The sequence below is a fragment of the Lissotriton helveticus genome, chromosome 4_1, assembly GCF_964261635.1.
Source record: "Lissotriton helveticus chromosome 4_1, aLisHel1.1, whole genome shotgun sequence".
Lineage (NCBI taxonomy): Eukaryota > Metazoa > Chordata > Amphibia > Caudata > Salamandridae > Lissotriton > Lissotriton helveticus.
In genome coordinates this window covers 1,623,186,457-1,623,202,728 of record NC_136063.1, presented here as the reverse complement: position 1 = coordinate 1,623,202,728, position 16,272 = coordinate 1,623,186,457, and the positions used below count along the sequence as shown (strand labels likewise).

Genomic DNA, 16,272 nt, shown 5'->3' with positions numbered 1-16,272 from the left:
AGCAGATGCAAGAGAATATGTGCAGAAGGAGAAAGTGAAACAAGGGTTCAGAAAAGAAAGAGTAGGGCTGAAATATGTAGATGGAAGATTTCAGAAAGATGTGGGTGGAGAAAAGTCTAAGTCTCAAAGAGGGGGGGCAGAGGAAAGTAGTGTGAAGAAGACAATAACAATGATTCTGTCACTCTAAAGGCCACTACCCCTTCCACATGCCAAAGCCGCACCAAAGGCAAGCCCGTCTTTGCCCATCCGCACCCAAATGGGACCAGGGGCGAGGAACCCTGCTTGAATCCCCACAAAGATGGTAACTTATTCAGCTCAATCCCTATACTCACTCGTGCCTAAACCTTTCCTGCTCACCTGTTCCCAATACAGCCAGGGAACGGGGATCTGAGCTGCCCCCTCTGTAGTTTTTCAATTTGCAATCCCAAGAAGTCAGAGCTAAAATACCTGGACTCATAAAATTGAACCTCACACTTATCAATTGTAGATCCCTGTACCATCATAAGTTTCAGCTACTAACACTAATGGATGATGAGCAATTGAATATCTTGTTCCTAACAGAAATGTGGCTACATGACATCTCTAGACTAGACATCCCCCCTGGACATTATGTATGTAGGAAAAACTGGGCGCACAAAAGCTGTGGGGGTATCACTATCATCTTAAAAGACACACATAGATGTAGATTTTCATTCCTTGTCTATCCAGGACTCTGAGAATTTCTCTTTTACTATAAACTTGTCACCCACTGCTTCCTTCTCAGGATTACTTATGCCTAGACCTCTAGGCCCATGTACTAAGTTTGCAGAAGCCTTACCTGAGATAGTAGCTAGCATTGCCAGCGAAAAACCAAATGTCAGTCTCCTAGGGGATCTCAACGTTCATGTGGATATAATCAACAATCCTACGGTGTCAGGCAGCTTACATGACTTACGCTGTCTGCAGCTCACTCAAAGAGTAGCAGGTCCCACCCATGAGAAAGGACATCTTCTAGATCCAGTGTTTACAAATGACACTAACATAACAATTGTAAACCTATGTCCGATGACCCGGACTGACCATGCCCTGATCTCATTCACACTGGAGGGTATCCCATCCCCTTTGGAAAATGAGACATGGGAAGCTCCTCCGCTATGGGGGAGGAGCGTCGACCCCTGCCAGCAGCGCAAACAATAAATACAAATAAAACGACAATAATCCGGCATTTATTATAGTTTTATTTTGTGTACATGAGTCTGGGGGCCAGTGCCACAACAGTTGTCCAAGGGGAGTGGTGTGCACTGTTTTTTTTTTTTTAATCTTTTTTATTGTAACAGGGCGTTAAACACAATTTACATTACCGTTGTTAAAAAGATGACCAAGGACTATTACAGTGAGTCATAGGGTAGCCTTTGCTAATCAACTTTTGGCCTTAACATTATTCGCACTCACATAATCTTGTAGTACTTTTCAGAGTGGTGTGCACTGTTATCAGTGAGCAGGACGATTTGGCTGGTTGTCTCAGGCCGGCTAAACCATCATGAGCATTAATGCTCTCTGTACCCTAGCTGCTTTACTGGGTTTGAGACAGCAAAGCACAGGCTGACAGTCCCCTTGGGAGCACAAATCATCTTAGCTCAGGCCAATCCTGAAGCTGCTCCCCTGGGTGAGAGCAGCTTCAGGATTGGGCGCAGGGGAGTCTGGGAGAAGCTGCCTGCAGTGGAGGTCTGAGAGTGGCAAAACATGGCGATGCGGCGGGCGACAGGTAAGTTCTTTGTTTTATCCTTTTTTTATTGTTCATTGTCTCCAGGGCCGGTCCTAGCCATGGGCGGTATGGGCAGCTTCCCAGGGCCTCGCGCTCAGGGGGGCCCCGCCGCCGGCCCCGCAGTTGCTGGAATAAATAAATAATGATGGGGAAAAGTGCTGCGCAGTGAGCACAGCACTCGTGCAGGGGCCGGGCCGCAGGCCCGCAGGCTGCAGGCAGTAACTAACTAAGGCAGGGAAGGAGGCCCGGGAGAAGTCAATGTTCCGGTTATGAAGGCAGTGGGAGAACAGTGATCCGAGGGGCTAGGACAGGCGTGTCCAGCTCTGGTATTAAAGATAGGGGCATAGAATGTGAGGCCCCTAGGACAGGCTAGTCCAGTCTTTATTATGAACGATGGCTGGAGCTGAAGGTAGAGAGGGCCGGCTGCTTCGGCGAAGCTCTGGTATCAAAGGTTCAGATTTATTTCTGTATTCTTCCGTCTAATAATATCGAGTGTGTTTATTTTGCAGTCAGTTACCAGGCCTCGTTCTCCACACTCTGTTGCAAGTGGCCCCGAGGTCGAAGTGCCTGACTGAACACATCGCTCACCTACTTCCAGACCGTCCTTGCCTGCCTCGCCTCTGACTTGACATTGGGGACATCTGTTACCGCCTCTCTGATGCGTGTGCCTACAATCGGCATTTCTGTGATAATCAATTCAAGGGTGGCTGCTGGCTGCAAAGAAAGTGCGAGAGGAGACTTCTTAGAGCTTAGAGCTCTGTATTCATTCAGCCATTATTCATTAGGCATCACTGCCCCCTGGGCCCCCTCTCTCTCTTACTTCACCTAGGGTCTCTGCGTCCCATCTTTGAGCAGAGCCTGCTGCTACTTTTAGGTCAGCACCTCCTGCACAATACAAGGAACAACACTGTCTGCGCACGCACGCAAAGACGCCTGCACGCCCCCCCTGCGCCCCCCACCAGTTGAGTCCGTGTGTCTACGTTAAGGTAAGAGACCTGCTTCAGTTCAATTCATCATTGAGAGTCAAGGGCTGTTAGCCCTAATTATATGAATACCCTAATTATATGAATATATCATAGCCGGAAGATGACATAATAGCCACGGAAGGTGACATGGTTAAATCAATTTCTGCAATGATTAAAACAAAATAAAAACGGATGAGAGGGTACATCAATAGAACTGCTGTGATATACAAAAATTATAGGTTTGAATGAAAGGCCTTTTCCAGGAAAGTAACTATAGGTTGGTGCACATTCATGCAAATCCTAGCACAGCAGACCTGAACATTCCACTGTTTCTATACTAGGGAGCACCAGAAATAAAGTCCATTTAGGTATTGTAAAGATCAGTGAAGTTTCCCCCTTCTTTTTCCTTTCGCCAGGCACTACATTTTCAAAATCTCGCAAAAAAGCATTTTATGTGACACAAGTATGATCCGAACCCCTTTCATTTTCTCGTAACCACTTTCTGATGTTTCCACCAAAGGAAGTATATTGCAATGGATGGTTATTTGACAGGGTATGATGTGTATTTTAATTCTGATAACTACAGTGAAAGGTAAAAATACAATTTGTATGGTGCGAGGTGTGTTTTTCTACAGTAAGATGTGGCACATTATGAATAGGGCTTCCGGTTTTATGGTATTTATTTTTTGGGGCATTTCCGTCTGTATTTATCCACATTTATTTGTGGCCAATTTTATCTGTATTTATCCATATTTGTTTATGGTTTTGTGGAAAAATGAAGCTGAAATTACTATATTTCCACATTTATTTAACCAGTAAATATGCTGTCATAATTGAATGCCTTTCATGTTTCAATGCTGTAAACACTGGCTGCAAAAGATAAATCAATGCACTTAAAAGGAAATATGCTATTTTAAAAATGAACCTTGTGCATATCTACCTCTGTTAAAGGCTCTTTACTAAAATTCCTTTCTTTTTTAGCCCCATAACCTATCAATCCACAGGTCTGGCAGCCATGGCAGACAGTATTTAGAGTTACTCTAAAAGCAACCCACTTTCCGTTTTTATCCAAATTTAAAAATAAATACAGACAAGAAAAGAAATGTTTTCTGTCTGTCTGTATGTATTATGACTGTATTTATCTGTCATTGCTGGATCAGTATTTTAATTTTTTTACACATCGCCGCATTAAGCGCAGAGGAGCGCTTTTAACTCTGGAAACTATCCTGTGATCCCAGTCTCTCCCCCGGACTCCAGGACACCTACCTGATCACTCCTCCTGAGTGCACCGGTGCTCGGCTGAGCGTTGACCGCTTCAGCGGGCTCGCAGCGGCAGGGGCCGCCATCTTGGGCCGGGTTGCTCGGGTGAGGTGGGAGGCGAGGCCAGTGACATCACCGCCACACCCCCGAGTCCCGCCCCTACTTAGGAGGGCGGACTGGAACCTACCCTTGGCATTTGCAGGCTGACGACCCTGTGGCAGGGGGTCTCCGCCTGTGGCTAAGGAGGTTAGCAGCAGTATCCACAACGCGGAAAGACATTGCTGGATCAGTATTTTAATTTTTTTACACATCGCCGCATTAAGCGCAGAGGAGCGCTTTTAACTCTGGAAACTATCCTGTGATCCCAGTCTCTCCCCCGGACTCCAGGACACCTACCTGATCACTCCTCCTGAGTGCACCGGTGCTCGGCTGAGCGTTGACCGCTTCAGCGGGCTCGCAGCGGCAGGGGCCGCCATCTTGGGCCGGGTTGCTCGGGTGAGGTGGGAGGCGAGGCCAGTGACATCACCGCCACACCCCCGAGTCCCGCCCCTACTTAGGAGGGCGGACTGGAACCTACCCTTGGCATTTGCAGGCTGACGACCCTGTGGCAGGGGGTCTCCGCCTGTGGCTAAGGAGGTTAGCAGCAGTATCCACAACGCGGAAAGACATTGCTGGATCAGTATTTTAATTTTTTTACACATCGCCGCATTAAGCGCAGAGGAGCGCTTTTAACTCTGGAAACTATCCTGTGATCCCAGTCTCTCCCCCGGACTCCAGGACACCTACCTGATCACTCCTCCTGAGTGCACCGGTGCTCGGCTGAGCGTTGACCGCTTCAGCGGGCTCGCAGCGGCAGGGGCCGCCATCTTGGGCCGGGTTGCTCGGGTGAGGTGGGAGGCGAGGCCAGTGACATCACCGCCACACCCCCGAGTCCCGCCCCTACTTAAACGGTCCAAATGTGTCAGCGCAGCGGACGAGCGCAGCGGGCGCGACGAAGGCGCGCCGGAGTTGCGCCTGAGTTAAGCCCGTCTGCGCCCGTCCGCGGCCGACCGGGACCCGGGCCTACCCCCCCTGGTCATTTTGTGAGGTATTCCTCTTATGATCTATTATCACTACAACCTAGCTCCCCCTCAGGAATAGCCCTCCCTTCACTCCCCTTGCACACTTGCACACGTATACAAACATTGGGGCTATCCCGCCTTCCCCTGCTGGCTGATGATACTCAGTCTACTCCACCATTGCCGAATGAACCTGGATCGGCTCCTCTAATACTATATAACATGAAATGTTACTACCTCAACACAAGGTCCCTAATAAAGAACCAGGTCAACATCTTCCTTTTCCTGACGGAAGAAAAACCAGATCTTCTGTTGTTGACCGAAACATGGACCAACCCTCATTCCTTGCCGGACATTCTGGCATCACTTCCCTCAGACTACTACATTCTGACTGCCAACCGTGCACAAGGGAAGGTTGGAGGTGGGGTAGCAGCAATTATTTCGAAATCCTTTCATTTCCGGGAACTACCCTCTCTCACTCTCCCCAACACAGAGAATTTGGTAATCACACTAGACTCAGAGAGCGGGGCTCTTACTGTAATTCTGTTATACCGTCCTCCCCAATACATGGCCAATTATCCAGTTCTTTTGGCAGAACAACTGGCCTCCCATGTAATAAAGCACTCTAAAACTGTCCTAGTGGGGGATTTAAATTATTGGTTCGATAGAACAGACACAGACACCCAAGCTGGAGAACTGAGGGATCTGCTTACAGATCTAAACCTGGTCCAACACATTCACTCTCCCACTCACCAGAAGGGTCACAGTTTGGACCAAATCTGGACATACAATGTACCACCATTCTCTCCTATTATAAGCCCTTGCATCTGGTCAGACCATTATCTTATCCAGTTCCCGCTAGAAATTCAAGGGCAGCACAAGGCCAAACCTCCCATGGGTAAAGAGTTCCGCAAATGGAAATCCATGGACCGCTCTGGGTTCATGGACACGTTGAACAACACCCTTCCCCCATTAGACGAAGATCTGGAGGTTGACGAGAGGGCACTGTCCTCCTGGCTTCTCCATGCAGCAGATCTGTTCGCCCCCTCTGTATATCTACCTAACATTAGAGGTAATGATGCCCACAAATGGTTCACTCAAGAACTTAGAGCGCTTAAATTAGGGGTACGACAGAAAGAAAGACAGTGGAGAGCCACCTACTCTTCACAGGATAGGGAAACCTTCTGCGTCACTAGGAAAAATTATCAAAAAATTTTATAACAACACAAACTTAATTTCTTCTCCTCAAAAATGTTAGCGTCATCTAACAAGTCCAAAGATATTTTTAATATAGTTAATGAACTCTGTGACAACGACAGGACAGCCCCTTCAATAGCTCCTACGCAGAAGCTATGTGATTCCCTGAATAATTTTTTCAGAGAAAAAATTGTCACTATCAAAGCGAGCATTGCTAGTTCCTCAACGTCACTTCCTTTGGATGACGTCTTTTACAATCCCTCTGTATTAGATACCTTCCCGGTCATTGATGGTAAAACCTTTTCTTCACTTTTGACGAGGGTAAAGTCCGGATCCCCTAATGACATCTGCCCCCCCCACATCTTCTCGGAAATCGGTCAGACTATCCCTCAGGGTATTCTACCCCTACTAAATAAATCACTGACCCAGGGCAGGGTACCTACTGGCTTTAAACACGCTCTGCTAATCCCTCTAATTAAAAAACCAGGTCTGGACCCTCAGGACTCATCAAATTATCGTCCTATATCCCTGCTGCCGTTCCTATCCAAGATATTGGAGGCTCACGTCTCCAATTGCCTTTCCAACTTTGTGGAAACCACTGGTTTTCTGGAGCCAAATCAAGCTGGGTTCCGTCCAGGCCATTCGACCGAGACGGTAACCCTGGCAGTCCAGAATACACTTCGGTGTAACGCAGACAGGGATGTCCACCAGGCACTGGTGCTTCTTGACCTGTCTGCTGCATTCGACACGGTCGACCACACTATTTTGGTCGGCCGTGTCGAGCAGGCAGGCCTCAGAGGTGCTGCCCTGAGCTGGGTGGAATCATTTTTGTCCGACCGGACTCAAGCAGTGAGACTGGGCACCTTCACAGCCCCTAGAATTAAGAACGATTGCGGGGTCCCTCAAGGCTCATCCCTGTCCCCCCTTTTATTTAATTTATACTTGCGTCCCCTTTTGTACTCCTTGAGGAAATTCAAAGTGTGGATCTTTAACTACGCGGATGATCTGCAATTGGTTTTCCCCCTGGGGTCGCCGGATGCTGTCACTGAGTTTAGGGAGGTCATGGCTCATATCCAGAGATGGATGGGCCTTAACCACCTAAAACTTAACCCAGGCAAGACTGAATTGATCTTGCCTGGGAAGAGCGAACTCAGCTGGGGACCTCAATTTTGGCCTCCGGAGATGGGAAACCCCCCCTCCAAATCCCGCACAGTTAAGAGCCTTGGAGTCACCTTTAGTGAAGACCTCTCCCTGAAAAGTCAGGTAGGGTCAGTGGTTTCCGCTTGCTTCTTTCAGCTGTGCAAGATTAGAAAGATTGCCCATTTCCTAACCCATTCTGCCCTGATACAGGTGACCATCGCCCTTGTGCTGTCTAGGCTGGACTACTCGAATAGTTTATATTTGGGCCTTCCAGCCGGGCAGCTCAAGAGGCTGCAGCTGGTTCAAAATCAGGCGGCCAGGCTGATCTGTGGGCTTCCTAAATGGCAGTCCATCAGGCCAGGCCTGGCAGACCTGCACTGGCTGCCGGTAGCCCAGAGGGTGGCTTTTAAAACCGGCTGCATTATCTTTAGGGCATTACAAAGTAAAGGCCCCAAATTTATCATCAATCTGCTTGCCAGATACACCCCCTCCCGCAACCTCCGCTCTGGTCACAAAAACTTGCTCATGGTGCCGGTTGTTAGGAAACAACGTCAGGGCGGCAGCTCTTTTCATTTTCTTGCTGCCTCCCTCTGGAACTCCTAGCCAGCTTTTTTAAGGTCACACGAGGATATTCTAGCCTTTAGACTAGCCTTTAAGACCTGGCTTTTTAGAGAAGCTTATCCTTAGACGTTCTAAGTTGTCCTCCTGTTGTTGTGTTATGCTCTGAAAACTTCCTACAGCGCCATGAAGCCTACGGGCGTACGTGCGCTTTATAAGCTAAATTTAACATAACATAACATAACATAAAATCAGTAAAAACGGAAAACAGGAAGCCTTAATTATGAACAAGATGAGTCACCAAGGGACGTTTTCCTAGTCAGATACGTCCTGTAGTGTTACTTTTTTCTTCACCTCCTTTTCATGTGTGCTCACCTTCTCCGCCAGTGAGGTCTTCTTTCACTTTGTCTGCATTAGTATGAGTTGAAGTGTGGTGGTGTCTGATCATGATCGTGTGACTTTATGGTGCTTATGCCATTCGATCACTTATTGCGCAATGAATATTACACTGAATGTGTCTCTATTTTGCTGTTTTCTTGACCCTTTGGTTCCTTTGAAATTTGGGGGCATGTCCAACTAATCATTCAAGGAGACGGCAAGTGTTACACTCATGGATATTTGCTCACCTGTTTTCCATTCCCTCTACTTTTTGTCCATGTTACTGATATCCACATTAGTTTGCTTCACTGATGCCAAATAACTAAGATCAAAAGTCCTGCGAAGTCACTTTCTGTGATGTCACTTGGAGGGGCCTCACATCTTCCCTTTCGCCCGGGGCCTAAGAATGCCTAGGACCGGCACTGATTGTCTCTCCCCCTGGCCCTTCCCTTCTCCTCTGACACCAGCCGCTACTGCAATAAGAACATAATCAGCCTATGACGACGCTGGTCAAAACTGAATAAAGAAATATGAATGAACTCCAAAGCCTCAAAAGAACGGGCCATAGGTAAACATCCCTCAGCAGCAAATTCCATCATTGAAGAGTGGATTAAGGACTAACTAAATGAAACGATTCCTATCACTACTATAAAGAATGGAAATAAAGAGAAATCAGCACCTTGCTTCACTGCCCACCTGGTCCCCCTAAAAAACTCTCCTACCTGATGGCTATCAGACATTTCCCTCAGGAAATTAAAAAGGCACAGGCAGCATACTACAAAGCTGTAATGATGAATATAGTCAATGTCCCGAGGGAACTTTTCTGTAGTGTTAAGTCACTCACTACTCCAAAAGATAAAAATACGCTACCTACCCTACAGTATCACCCTGCAACAAACTTGCAGTTTACTTCCAAGATAAAGTTGATGTTATCTACAGTAACCTACAACAGACAAAAAGAGCCTTGTCTATTCAGCCGGAGACACATGTTCTGCATGAGCAGATGACATGTATCTCAAACTCCCCCCACCACAGGGGAGTCACTCTCAGCATTATTTCCAAAGTTGAATCGGGATCCCCTGTGTACCCGACACCACCTCACATTCTACTACAAGGCGCATATTCTCACCACACTTCTTGATCTCCTTTTATCCCTTTCCACTGGAGTAGTTCCCTAAACTTGGGAACAAGCAGTGGTTAAACCTCTGCTAACGAAACCCAACCTTTAACCCTCATGTCCCGGGAACTACAGACCTATCTCCTTATTTCCAGCCATTGGGAAGGTACTAGAAAAACATATCAATCAAAACATCTCCCTGTTCCAGCAGGCGAACTCTCTTCTTTACTCAACTCAGACTGGTTTACCTCCACAACATAGCATGGAAACCACATTATTAGCAATAACAGAAGAGCTGAAACTATTACTGTACAAAGGAGGTTCCCTACCATTATCCTTCTCTACCTGTGGACAGCATTCACCAACGTTGACCACAAGACTAGGAATAGAAAATGATGCTATGACCTGACTTTCCTCGTTCCTAACAGAAAAGTCCTTTCAAATTTGCGATCCTCCCTACTATTCAGACGCCTTCCCTTTGAAGTGTGGGGTTCCGCAGGGGTTTGCATTCAGGCCTACAGCTTTCAACATTTATTTAAGTCCATTGCCAGACATCGTCAAGGAATTTTAGGTGTTGATGGTCTCCTTTGCTGACGACACCAATCTGGCAGTCTCCCTATACCTGGGAATTGGTTTACAACAACAACTAGCCCCTTTTCTAGAGAAAGTTGCATGATGGATGGCTATCTGCTGACTTAAATTGAAGGGAAACAAAGCCAAGCTGATGATTTTAAGAAACAAGCCAACACCACAAACAACCCTCGGATGGCCTGAGTGTCTGGGGGCACTGCCAAACTCTCTTCTTCCCCCATTACGATCTTAGGTATGTGGTTGGATAGCTCTCTATCTATGGAGGCCCAAGTAAAAATGTTTATAGCATCTTGCTTTGGCCTTATCAGAACCCTACCGAAAATCCTAGACCCCCTACCTACACAATCTAGAAGAATAGTGGTCCAAGTGCTGATTCTTTCCTGCTTGGACTATGGAAATTCCCTGTATATGGGCTCACCCAAATATATCCCCAAGAGACTCCAGTTAGTCCAAAGTGTATTGGCTTCCAGTGGAGGAAAGGGTAGAATTCAAGGCACTTTACTTGGCGCACAGGGGAATCTATTGTAATGGACCCTCCTTGATAGTGGCTCTTTTGGTACCTTGCACTCGTAGCAGGACCTTAACTTCCTCCAATGCTTGACTGCTAAAGGTCCAAAGGATCAGATTAGGGGGGCAGGGGGCATGTATCCTTCTCGCATTTGACCCCTAAGCTTTGGAATGCTATGCCCACTGAGCTCATAAACTAAATGAACAAGACCCGATTAGTAAAAATGCTTAAAACGGGCGGAGCCAGACCGGCGACCAAGATGTTCGCCCGGGCTCCCGGCTCTGTCGACCTTCTTCCCCCGCCGCCTGATCCTGTCGGCTATCATGCGCTGCGATGGTGCTCCCGGACGTCGGAAGGGGTGCTGAGTTGCTGTGTCCGACTCCGAGGGTTTTTCGAGCCCTGAAGACGGAGATATGACCCTTCGTATTTTGTGGCCTGCACGAGACCTGAAGCCGGGACCCCGCGTGATGCTGCTACCGCCCGCGAGTGCAACAACAACGGCCATACAGACCCGGAAGGTGCCGGTCAACCGCTATGGAGGTCAGCCCATCTCCGAGAGTGTACATCCAGCGCCCGATCCGTGGAGCCTGGTGAACGCGAACCACGCCACCCCTATATGCTGACTATGCTCCCCCCCGTCTACTGATTGATGCAATGGCGACCTAGACGCCGTCCTTTGTTCCCACACGGAACCCTGGTTTGCCCGCGTGCAGCTGTTTCCATCCCGCACTCCAGGTGATCGTGGCCGGTTGAGGCACAATGCTGCTGCGGTACTTTTTGGTTTGGGGGGGAGCTCATATGTGACCATCAGTGGGGAAGTGGAACTGGCAACCATATTGTGTGCAGCGTGGAGGACGCGGTGGTACTATGCTCCTCTCTATATCAAGGACTGGTGGCACTGGTGTTCGTTTGAGCGGCGCTCATGCTGGGAGTCCCTTTTGGAGGTAGCGCCTTGATGGGACATACCTGACCATAGCGGTGGCAGTCTGCTCTGAAGATCGAAGGGTGGGGACCGGATCCCCCTGTGTATTGGAAGGATGAAATCTGGAATAGATCGATACAGGGACACCCCGGTATATGTGGCATGGAAAGGGAGCCCGATGCTGGTACTATCCTTCTGAGACTTTGTTGGTGTGGCCCCTTCTACGGTTTTCCATGTATACTTTGCTGTGGGGTGCGGAGATGACTATATCGATGGCTGAGAGGGAGGGCTTGTGCTTGGAGGACTCCCGGTTTGTTACAAGTGGACCGTCACAGAGATACCTGGTTCCATGGGTGCATGGTTTCTTTGGAGACACCATAAGATGTGTGTTTATCGCTTCCCCTTTCACGCTCTTTTTCCGATGGCGGGCTTCATCATGAGACCCAGAAACTGCGTAATGACTATCCTTTTTGCACTCAACTTTGTTCTCAGGATCGTGAATGACCAAGTGGCGGTAGATGGCTTTCGAGTGTGTCGTATACTGGTGCATTGCAAGATCTCCAGCTTCTTCCGGACTGGCCTGTTTGTTCACTCCGGTACTTTGATTGCCCGACCCTGCACCATATGGACTGGGACTGGTTTATGATTAGGGCTGGGTGGATCTACGTGAATAATGGTACTAAGGGTGATACACAGGGGGACTTTCATCTTAGCTGTGTGACTTGAGGATCTGAGCGGCGAATGTTATCCTGTTTATGTTGTTATCTTGAGGCTTTGTTAATAACTCTGGCGTAATTGAAATGCTATGTGGCGGTGGGGGGGGAGGGGGGCCGGGGGCCCGTACTGGGGACCCTCCAATGTTTTCTTCCTTTCCCTATCGTGGGGGGTTTTCGTTAACTTTTCTTCTTTCCCTTTTTCTTCTGTTTTAGTGTAGATTTTTGTCTTTCCTCTCCATTTTTCTTCCTTCTATATTTCGGGTTTTTGACACTGGGCGATAGGCACGCTGCTAGGGGGGTGGGCCGTAGCCGTATGCAGGGGTGCAGGGTGGGGGTTGGGGGAGGGGTATTATTGTTTTTGTTCCCTTTCTGTTACTATGGCCCTTTTATCTGTGTCAAATTTGCTTTTCTGTAACTTTCTTCTTTTTCCTCTCTTTTTCCTGGGATCCGAGTTGAGGTAACTCTCCGTGTGATTGCTAGTTCAGATAATAAGGGTTGATGTTTTTTCTGTGCTTTCTGTTACAGCGGACATACACTGATTCGGTGGGCCAAATGTACTGTTTATTATTTATCCTGATTATATACACCAGTGCTAATATCTTACCTACAGTAGTCCTGACTGTGAATACCCTGTCCTATGAACATCCCTTGACTTGTTGTGGCTTAATTGTACGGCATCGGATCCTGCTCTAGCTTTAATTTTAAAAGAAACCTTCTTTAATCCTGTTATCAATGTGGTGCGAATATTCTCCTGAGTTACAACGGAGCGTTTGGAAGGCGGATTTCTGCATTTTTATGGCTTAATCGATTTGATTTGACTGCCTCTGTCCTGATGGCCGGCCGTGATGGTTTGTAGGCCCGTGACTGTAACTGACTTAAGTAACAATAAAGGTTTTACAAAAAAAAAAAAATGCTTAAAACATGGCTTTACCCCTACTTGCTCTAGACATGTACCGCCTCTGAATCCCGCTAGTGTACACAGTGATCGACTCTCGGGCGGCTATGTGCTTTATAACTCTGCATAGAATAAATCTACATAGCATAACTTGAGGAGCACTGTTACAGGGAGGTAGTAAGGGAATTCATAGAGAAGGAGCTCATTGGCGAGGCACCAACAAACATTGCCGCACCGAGGGTCACCAGCACTAAAGCCGGCACTGGGTGTCGCAAATTAGAGGGGCCTCACATCTTCCCTTTCGCCCAGGGCCCCAAAAGTCCTAGGACCGGCCCTGTCTGTACATGTTGTTATGTTTCTTCCCTTCAGGACGAAGGGATTGATACCTCAAAAAAAATATTCATACAGGTATTTTGCATCCAATTTTTAGTTTTATCAAACCCTAGTAGCACTCTTCAGATGGTATTCAAAAATGTATGAACACAGAAAAAGGGAATGGCATTGTTAATGTATTCTTACTTAAATTCCTTAGAGATTATTCCTATTGGTACAAATGAGATGTATGGCACTAATCCATAATTAAGCAGAGTAAATCGACATGCAGTGTTAAAACTGGAGATAGAAACAGTACAGCTTAACACAGAAGCAGGGATTTTAACGATTAAGGCAAGAAATGCTTGAGGGCATTTCGAAGGAAAAACGAAGATATAACCTGTGAATGTGTTTAGGTACAGAAGAATGTGTCAATGACCCAACTATTCATACTTGCGTACACATTTTACTTATGATTGAAGTATATCCACTATTGACTATATTTATTACCTACCTCTTATCATCTACCTCATATTTGTTGTCTGTATAACTGTTTGATATATATGTCTTTCTCCCACGCCTCATATGTTATTCGTCCGATGCCCGTATATTCTGTTTGATATATATGTCTTTCGCATACGCCTGTATGTTAAGCGCTCTGATACCCACGGGTCTTGTTCGCGCTATACAAAACTTTCTAATAAATAAATAAAATAAATAAAATGTGCTTGCCTAAGCCCTCACCTTGTACGTGCATTAAACCCAGACTCATCTCAGAAAAGGTGTCAAAAGCAGCAGGCGGGTCCATAGCCAAACCATCACCAAAGTGCTCTTTTCGTTCCTTGATGCACTTTTTTAAAACTTCAAGAGAGTCCTTTAACAGTCTGCCTGTGATTGATGTGCAGCAGCTCTGAATCCATCCTTCAGGTTAAAGGCCGCTCGGGCAGCCGCTATGAATGGTACAGCAGCCGCTGCAACCATGGCGCAGTAACAGAGCCAGGCATTCTGCTGCCTAATTAATTTTCCAATTAATATGGATGAATGCCTTATTCGTGAATATCAGCGCTACGTGTGAGCACAGTGCCACGTCGCAGCAGTTCTAGGAAGAGCATCAGCCTGTTTTTTTCTGGTGGCGCTGTACTTTTCAGACCACAGAGCGTGTGATTTGGAGCCAGGTGGACGCACTTCTTCAAAGCGAGCATCAATGGTGCGAGAGAGCACACCCGTCAGCTGAGCACGTGGCTCTTTAATATTTGTTCCTGGGCTACATAATATCGAAAGGATAACAGTAATAATATTCGATTTTTGACTAGTAGCAACAAAGGTCAGCTTCAAAGTGGTGCACATTGTGGGGTTCTTTTGCAAGGTTCTGGTTAGAGGACAGCATCGGTGATTGGTACCTTTGCTAACCACTTGTATTCCAGGGCCTCGGTTGCTATGGCACTCTAGCTGGAAAATCAAATGATTCCCTTTGCACGCTTGACTCGCCAAAGGGTAGCTACATCAAGAAGTTAAGAATTACTCCAGGAAGGGATGGGAGGTCTGATGCTATTAATGTAGAGTAGGTCTTTGCGTGACAATGTGCTTTCTGAAACAGTATGAGTTTAAGTCAATTTAGAGATCTTTTAAGTGAAAGCACCATGTAGGGTCTCCTTTAGTTGACAGTCAGATGTGTGGGCTACTACTGAAAATGCCTTGAGACAAACGCGTACGCCCTTTTATTCCACTGTATCCAGTGCCCTTCACTTTGGAACATTGGTTTGTAAATGTCAGTGTTCATAATTGTCACAGAATATTTTTTGAGGGGAGTATCGCCTGACCACGCTAATAGCACTTAAGCAATTACCTCTGATGGAAGCAGCAGGTTGTATTTTTACATCAACTGCAAAAAAATGTTTACCGAAGCACTCAGCTGTTGGTGGCGCCCAGCGCGACAATCAGTTTTGGCGCCCCCATGACCTCCTTCTCAGATTCTCTGACTAAAGTGCCCCTTATCTCTCTGTAGCCCTACTCTCACACACATTTCATTCATTTTAAAGCACTGGTAAAGGCTGGCTTTACTAATAAGAATGTATATCTAACCAAACGAACCCTTTTTTGCAACATTAGGACTGATAAAAAACATAACGTCCTAACTATTTTATGCAGTCTGCATGCAGCTCTTTGATGACAGTTGGTAAAAGTCACTTTTCTATATTAGGGATGTATCTTATGTACTTTGGTAACAAAAGGATATCTGTGACATAAGCAGTAATCCACACAGCTATCCACACAAAATACAGATTTGTGATCTGCATGGTACGTGTTCTTTGCAGCAGGCATATTAACCTCTTTCATGCTCATGATGTCTCCCGGCCGTCTTGAGTCACGGTGGGCATGTGCTGATGGCGACCGGGAGCCGTCATGACCACGCCCGTGATCGGAATGTTCAGCACTGCGGCGTATTTTGCGCTGCAGTGATGAGGTCAACCCTCTGAGCTACTTTATGACACTAGACAAAACACCGATCTCTCTTTCTTTAACCCCTTTGCCCGGCACAAATTCTGTCGCGGTGCGGGGTGAGAGTGCGGCGCTCCGGTACTAATGATGGCTCTAAGCCGTCATAAGTCACGGGCGGCGTGTCCTCATGACGGCATGGAGTCGTCATGACCCCGCCCTCCCACTAATTCACCCGCACAGGCGGCGAATTGGTGCCGCGTGGGCGGAGAGGCAGCGGCATGACAGCTCCACCCCGTCATGAGCACACGCTGCCTGAAAGGTAGATGAACAAAGTAGTCTGCAGAAGGTGTTTTGAAATTACACGTTTTAGCTAAGCTCAGTGCCCCCTCCCCAGGTCAGTGCCCAGTGCAGCCGCACCAGTTGCACTGCCATAAATCTGGCCATGGCAAGCACTTACATGTATATGGTAAAA

At 47.2% G+C, this 16,272-nt stretch overlaps 1 protein-coding gene across 4 annotated transcripts in view; it reads right to left on the bottom strand.

Annotated features, from left to right (window-relative positions):
* Positions 1-16,272, bottom strand: part of PDE1C (phosphodiesterase 1C) — a 1,852,914-nt gene that overhangs the window by 1,586,712 nt on the left and 249,930 nt on the right. The window lies entirely within an intron of this gene.